The sequence below is a fragment of the Gossypium hirsutum genome, chromosome A08 (genome assembly GCF_007990345.1).
Source record: "Gossypium hirsutum isolate 1008001.06 chromosome A08, Gossypium_hirsutum_v2.1, whole genome shotgun sequence".
In the NCBI taxonomy this organism is placed as follows: Eukaryota; Viridiplantae; Streptophyta; class Magnoliopsida; order Malvales; family Malvaceae; genus Gossypium; species Gossypium hirsutum.
In genome coordinates, this window is record NC_053431.1 from 24457995 (window position 1) to 24464551 (window position 6557).

The 6557-nt window shown below is 36.9% G+C and overlaps 1 non-coding gene across 1 annotated transcript; it reads left to right on the forward strand.

Annotated features, from left to right (window-relative positions):
- The first annotated feature begins 6063 nt into the window (after nucleotides 1-6063).
- Nucleotides 6064-6170, forward strand: LOC121205815 (small nucleolar RNA R71). The gene has a single exon (XR_005900888.1). It is a non-coding gene; the product is annotated as a small nucleolar RNA R71 (small nucleolar RNA).
- Nucleotides 6171-6557: the final 387 nt, after the last annotated feature.

Here is a 6557-nt window from a genome sequence, read left to right on the forward strand (position 1 = left end):
GCTGGCTCTTCTTTTTCGCCTTGATTCAGCTCATGCACCCTCTCTACTAACCTTTCAAGATCATAAGTGAAGTGATTTATTATGGGAAATAAGCACTTCCTCCCTTCTTTTTAGCACAATTATAAATCTCCTTGAGGATAATTTTCCCAACATTAATGGACTTTTCTGTCAAGATTTCATATAACAAAAGCATCTATTCCATCAAGATGGTGGAACTATGTGAGATAGGCATAAAACTGTAGAGTACACAATAAAACCACACATTTGCTACTGGTTTTAGGTATTCCCTTCGGCAAGAGTGGCTCCCATATTTTCTTACAATCCATTGGGATCCCGAGTTTGTCACAACATCAAGCACTTGTTGAAGAAAATCCCAATTGATATTGTTCATCATAGGGTAGTACTCATCTTCTTCAACATCAAGTAAGTTAAACAAATCATTGATGGACTTAGAAGTAAGAGATATCTTTTTCTTTCGAACGATGACCTCAATAGCATCTTGTGTCATCAAACTTGCATAGAATTCTCGAACTAATTCATCATCAGGAAGTGAACGAGATCACAAAATCATTCCCACTTGAGAGCATTGATTATCTTTCTAATTGGCACAGGAACAACCATCAAATCATCACTCTTCAAGTTAAATCCTTTTTCCATCATCATAGGTTGATGCTTGAAAATTTAATCAAATCTCTCTTTCACTTTTTCATCGATAAAAATCAGGTTTTCAAGAGTAGTCTTTGATGATCTAGTTCTTTTGTGAGATATGGTATCATTTCCCAAAAATTCAGAAAAGTTTCTACTTACTGGGAAAAAGAGAAATCGACAAGTGGGTAGAACTTGCTACGGCAGAAATCTTGCGACGTGGTGCGGTGGCAATAACGGTGCTTCGGCAATCTCTTTGCAACATCAATTGGAAATTTGGCAAAAAGAGAAGAGAACTAGAGTTTCTTTTGGGATTTGAGGTTGATAGCACAAAAGAGAGATTTAGTGATTTTTAGGGTGTAAGCAAATTGCTTTGAGGGATATGAAATATAGTAGAATGAAGAGGGGTTTATATAGGGAAAAATTAGGGCAACATGTAGCAAAAAAATTAGCTACATTAGGGTTTCTTGGGTGGCAAGTAATGTGAGTGGCGGCAATAGGTATGGATTTTTCTCTCCTTTTTTTGCTATCTTGGGCCTCAAACTCAAAACTGATTATTACTTGGCCAAATTTAACTTCCTTTAAAAATTAAAAATTTAAACAAAACAAGTTAAACTTAAAAATTTTAAATCTCAATTAGAAAATTTCTTCTCAATAAATTACATTAAATTAATTCCCAGGAAAGGTTGGAGGTGTCACAGTGGTCCCACTTAAGTTCCAATCTCCTTAGACAGAATTAATTAAATGTACTAAATTAAGAAAATAAATTCTAACTATTTATTTATTTACAAAGCGAGTTCATGAAAAATCAAGGGTCTGTTAATTTGAACGAGGATTCAACTCACTCAACTTCACCATCCTAATAATGTTTGAGACGTTGACCATTAACTTTAAATGTACCTCCATAATTGTCGTATAATTCAGTAGCTCCATAAGGATAAACTCGGTATATGGTATAGGGTCCTTTCCATCGGGATTTAAGCTTCCTAGGAAATAACTTCAACCTTGAATTAAACAACAAAACCTTCTGACCTTCTTTAAACTCGCGAGGTTGTATATGACTATCATGCCATCTCTTTGATCTTTCTTTACACATTTTGGCATTTTCATAGGAAAACAACCTTAGCTCTTCCAACTCATCAAGTTGTAACATCCTTCTCTCACCAACTTGCTTAAGATCAAAGTTGAACTACTTCAAAGCCTAGTGAGCTCTATTCTCCAACTCTAATGGAAAATGACATGCCTTCCCAAAAACTAACCGATAATGAGTCATTCCAAACGGTGCCTTAAATGTTGTTTGATAGGCCCATAATGCATCATTGAGCCTTCAAGACCAATCTTTTCTGCTAGGGTGTACTACCTTTTCAAGGATACCTTTGATTTCATGGTTCACTCTTTCAACTTGCCCATTGGAATGGGGGTGACAGGAAATAGCAATCTTGTGCTTCACATCGTAGTTTTCAAGCAACCACTTAAGTCATTTGTTCACAAAATGAGAACTTTCATCATTAATAATAGCTCTTGGTGTCCCAAATTGGGTAAACACATGCTTATGTAGGAATCGCATGACTACCTTAGCATCATTTGTAGGGTATGCTTCAACTTCAACCCACTTGGATACATAGTCCACAACAACTAAGATGTATTTGTTCCCATATAAAGAAGAAAACAGGCCTAAGAAGTCAATGCCCCATACGTCGAATAATTCAATCTCCAGAGTGTTTGTCAAGGGCATCTCATTCCTCCTTGATATATTTCCGGTCCTTTGGCATTTATCACAGTTCTTCACATAAGCATAAGCATCTTTAAATAGCGTAGGCCAAAAGAAACCTGCTGGCACAATCTTTGCTACAGTACGTGAACTACCAAAGGGTCTTCCACTTGGAGATGAATGGCAATGATACAAGATCTCAGTAATCTCACTTTTAACTACACACTTTCGGATTATATTATCTGCATATTATTTAAACAAAAACGAATCCTTCCAAAAATAATACCGACAATCATGAAGGAATTGTTTCTTTTGTTGGTATGTCATTTCGACACCTTTTCTATCTTGAAGTAATAGTATCCAATGAATTAGTTTCGGTTTCACATCTTTCTTCGTGAGCAAGTATTTAATGGCCGCATGGTCAGTAAATACTGTGACTTTGGTACCTATAAGATATGAGAAAAAATTGTCAAAAGCAAAAACTATTGCAAAGAGTTCCTTTTCGGTTACCATATAAATGAGTTGGGCTCCCGTCAAAGTTCTACTTGCATAGTAAATAGGGTGAAACACTTTGTTTCTTCTTTGACCCATCACAGCTCCAACAGCATAATCACTTGCATCGCACATCAACTCAAAAAGTGAGTTCCAATCAGGCGTAACGATTATTGGGGATGAGATTAACCTTTTTTCAGATCTTCAAAAGCTTCCAAACATGCTTGGTTGAAATCAAACACTGTATCTTTCTTTAACAACAAACACAACGGTTTAGAAATTTTCGAGAAATCATTGAGAAACCTTCGGTAAAAACCAGCATGGCCTAAGAAGCTTTTGATTCCTTTCACATTAATTGGGGCCAGTGATCTTTCAATTACGTCCACCTTTACTTTATCAATTCAATTCCTCTCTTTGAGAATTTATGTCCTAAGACAATCCCTTCCTTAACCATAAAATGGCATTTTTCCCAGGTAAGGACAAGATTCATCTCTTCGTATCTCTTCAGTACCTTAGCAAAATTACTCAAACAAATATCATAAGTGTTACCAAAATTAGAAAAATCATCCATGAAAACCTCAACAAAATTTCCAACCATATCAGTGAATATTGCCATCATGCATCGTTGAAAGGTTACAGGTGCATTGCATAAACCAAAAAGCATTCGCCTAAAAGCAAACATACCGTATGGACAAGTAAAGGTTGTTTTATGTTGGTCTTCCAGGGCTAAAACTATTTGGTTATATCCCAAATAGCCATCTAAAAAACAATAGAATTCATTACCTGCTAGTCGATCTAACATCTGATCCATAAAAGGCAACGGAAAATGGTCCTTCCGAGTGGCATTGTTCAATTTTCTATAATCAATATAGATTCTCCAACCAGTAACAGTTCTCGTTGGAATTAACTCGTTACGCTCATTTTTGACAATCGTGATTCCACCTTTCTTTAGCACACACTGTACCGGACTTACCCACGAACTAACTAAAATGGGATAGATGATTCCTCATCTAACCATTTGATCACTTCCTTTCTCACAACTTCTTTCATAATAGGATTGAGCCTCCTTTTCCCATCAATTCAAGCTCTTTCACCTTCTTCCAAAATAATTTTATGCATGCAAAAAGAAGGGCTTATACCTTGAATATTAGCTATGATCCAGCCAATTGCTTTCTTAAATTTCTTTAGAGCAGCAATTAGTTGCTCCTCTAGATCTTTCGTCAGTTCTGCTAAAATAATCACAGGAAAAGTAGAACAGTCACCTAAATAAACATATTTCAAATGGGAAGGAAGTACCTTTAGTTCAAGTTTAGGTGGTTCTTCGATTGACAACTTGGGTTGCACAAATTCTCTGACTTCTAACTCCAACGGTTCAAACCGTGTGGATTGAATAAAATTTCTCAAATTGGCTTCCATCAAAGCCATGTTTACTTCACCTTTTTCATCCTCTAAAGGGTTAAGATTTAAGGCTTTCTCCAATGGATCTTCTTCAAAATTGTTTGCCATAGAAACCAAGGTTTCTATCTCTTCCATAACTGAACACTCTTCTGCCGGATCGGGAAATTTCATTGCTTTAAGAATTTTAAAGGTTACTTGATCGTCTTGAACTCGCATGATGAGTTCACCTTTCTTCACATCAATTAACACTCTTTCTATGGCTAAGAAAGGTCTTCCAAGGATGATCGGCACTTCTTTATCTACTTCAAAATCTAAGACAATAAAATCAGCAGGAAAAATAAATTTATCGACTCTTACCAAAACATCCTCGATCTTTCCCTCGGGATATGCTAAAGATCGATCCGCTAGCTGAAGCGTCACAGTTGTAGGTCTTACTTCACCTATACCTAACATCTTTAAAATAGACTTAGGCATCAGGTTGATACTTTCTCCTAAATCACACAAAGCTTTACCACAATAAGATTCACCAATGTTACAGGGTATAGTAAAGCTTCTTGGGTCTTTCAATTTTGGTGGCAACTTGTTCTGTAGGAACACACTGCACTCCTTTGTCAAGGCAACAGTCTCATACTCACTAAGTCATTTCTTCTTAGACAGTATATTCTTCATAAACTTCACATAATTTGACATTTTTTCTAAAGCCTCCACCAACAGAATATTGATGTGTAACTGCTTTAGAACGTCCAAAAACTTCTTGAATTACACCTCCTATTTCTGCTTGTGTTACTGCAATATTTGTGGATATCGAGGTGATGGAACTTTCAATTGAACCGGACAACTTTTTTGAGTAGGTAAATCTGCATCCAAAGAAGATGTTAAAGTATCTGAATTCACTAAGTTAGGATTTACCTTGTCAGTGTTCACAGATTTTAATTCCTTTGGTGTAGGAATTTCAATAGCTGGTTGATTCTTCTCAACGGGCTTATCTTCAACATTAATCAGTCGGGATTCCAGAATTTTACCACTTAGCAATGCCACTGCCTTGATATGTTCTTTACCCAAATTTCTTGGATTCTCAGTATCGTTCGACAAAGTTCCTTGTGGTCTATTACGAAGCTCTGTAGCTAATTGACCCATTTGGTTTTCCAAATTTTTTTAGTGTTGCTGCTTAGCTTTGGGTCAACGCGTCATTCTTTGCCATGTACGCTTTCAACAAGTTCTTCAAATTGTTTGATGCCTTAGCTTGAGGTGGTTTTGGAGCTTGTTGATTAAACCCTTGAGATTGGTTGAGTCTATGCTGCAATAAGTTGTGGTTCAGTCCATTTCCTTGGTTGCTTCAAGAAAAGTTAGGATGATTACTCCATGAAGGATTATAGAAGTTGGACTGGGGTCCTTGTCCACTCCTATTTTGATATCGATTCCTCACATAGTACAGTGACTCGGGATTTGATGAACAATTCTCAAAAGAATGACCTTCCCCATAGTACACACAGGAAATTACTTCGTACAAAATTGGTGGCTGAGCCGCAAAATTATTTGTACTATTAGTGGTAAATTGTTTTAACATAGAGGAAATAGACGATACTTGAGCTAATAACGAAGTAAGGGCGTCAACTTCATGAACTCCAGCTACACGTCTTCCTAAAGTTGCTCTATTTGTTGGCCATTGATAGTTATTACTCGCGATCCTCTCAATGATCTCATAAGCCTCATTATAAGACTTAGACAAAATTGCACCATTCACAGAAGCATCTACCATCAATCTTGTATGTGCATTGAGACCATTATAGAATGTCTCCAACTGGATACAATGAGGAATCCCATGATGAGGACACTTACGCAGTAACTCCTTGAATTGCTCTCAAGCCTCATACAAAGACTCGTTATCCAATTGTTGGAAGGTTGTGATCTCGTTCCTCAACTTAGCGTTTTTGCTAGGCAGGAAATACTTAACCAAAAATCTCTCTGCCAATTCTTGCCATGTAGATATGGAACTTAGTGGCAATGAATTGAGCCATGCTCATGCTCGATCTCGCAACAAGTATGAAAATAACTTCAACCTTAGTGTATCTTCATTGACACCGGCTATCTTGAATGAATCACTCACCTCCATAAATAATCGAAGGTGGATATGTGGATCTTCTGTGGGCATACCACTGAATTGGCCCTCAGTTTGGAGCATTTGAAACATCACTGGTTTCAATTCAAATTGGGTTGCCTCAATATCTGGACTTCTAATTATTGGATTTAACTCACTGAAAAGTGGCACAGCATATTATCTGATGCATCGATCCCTATCTTTGGCAATGAG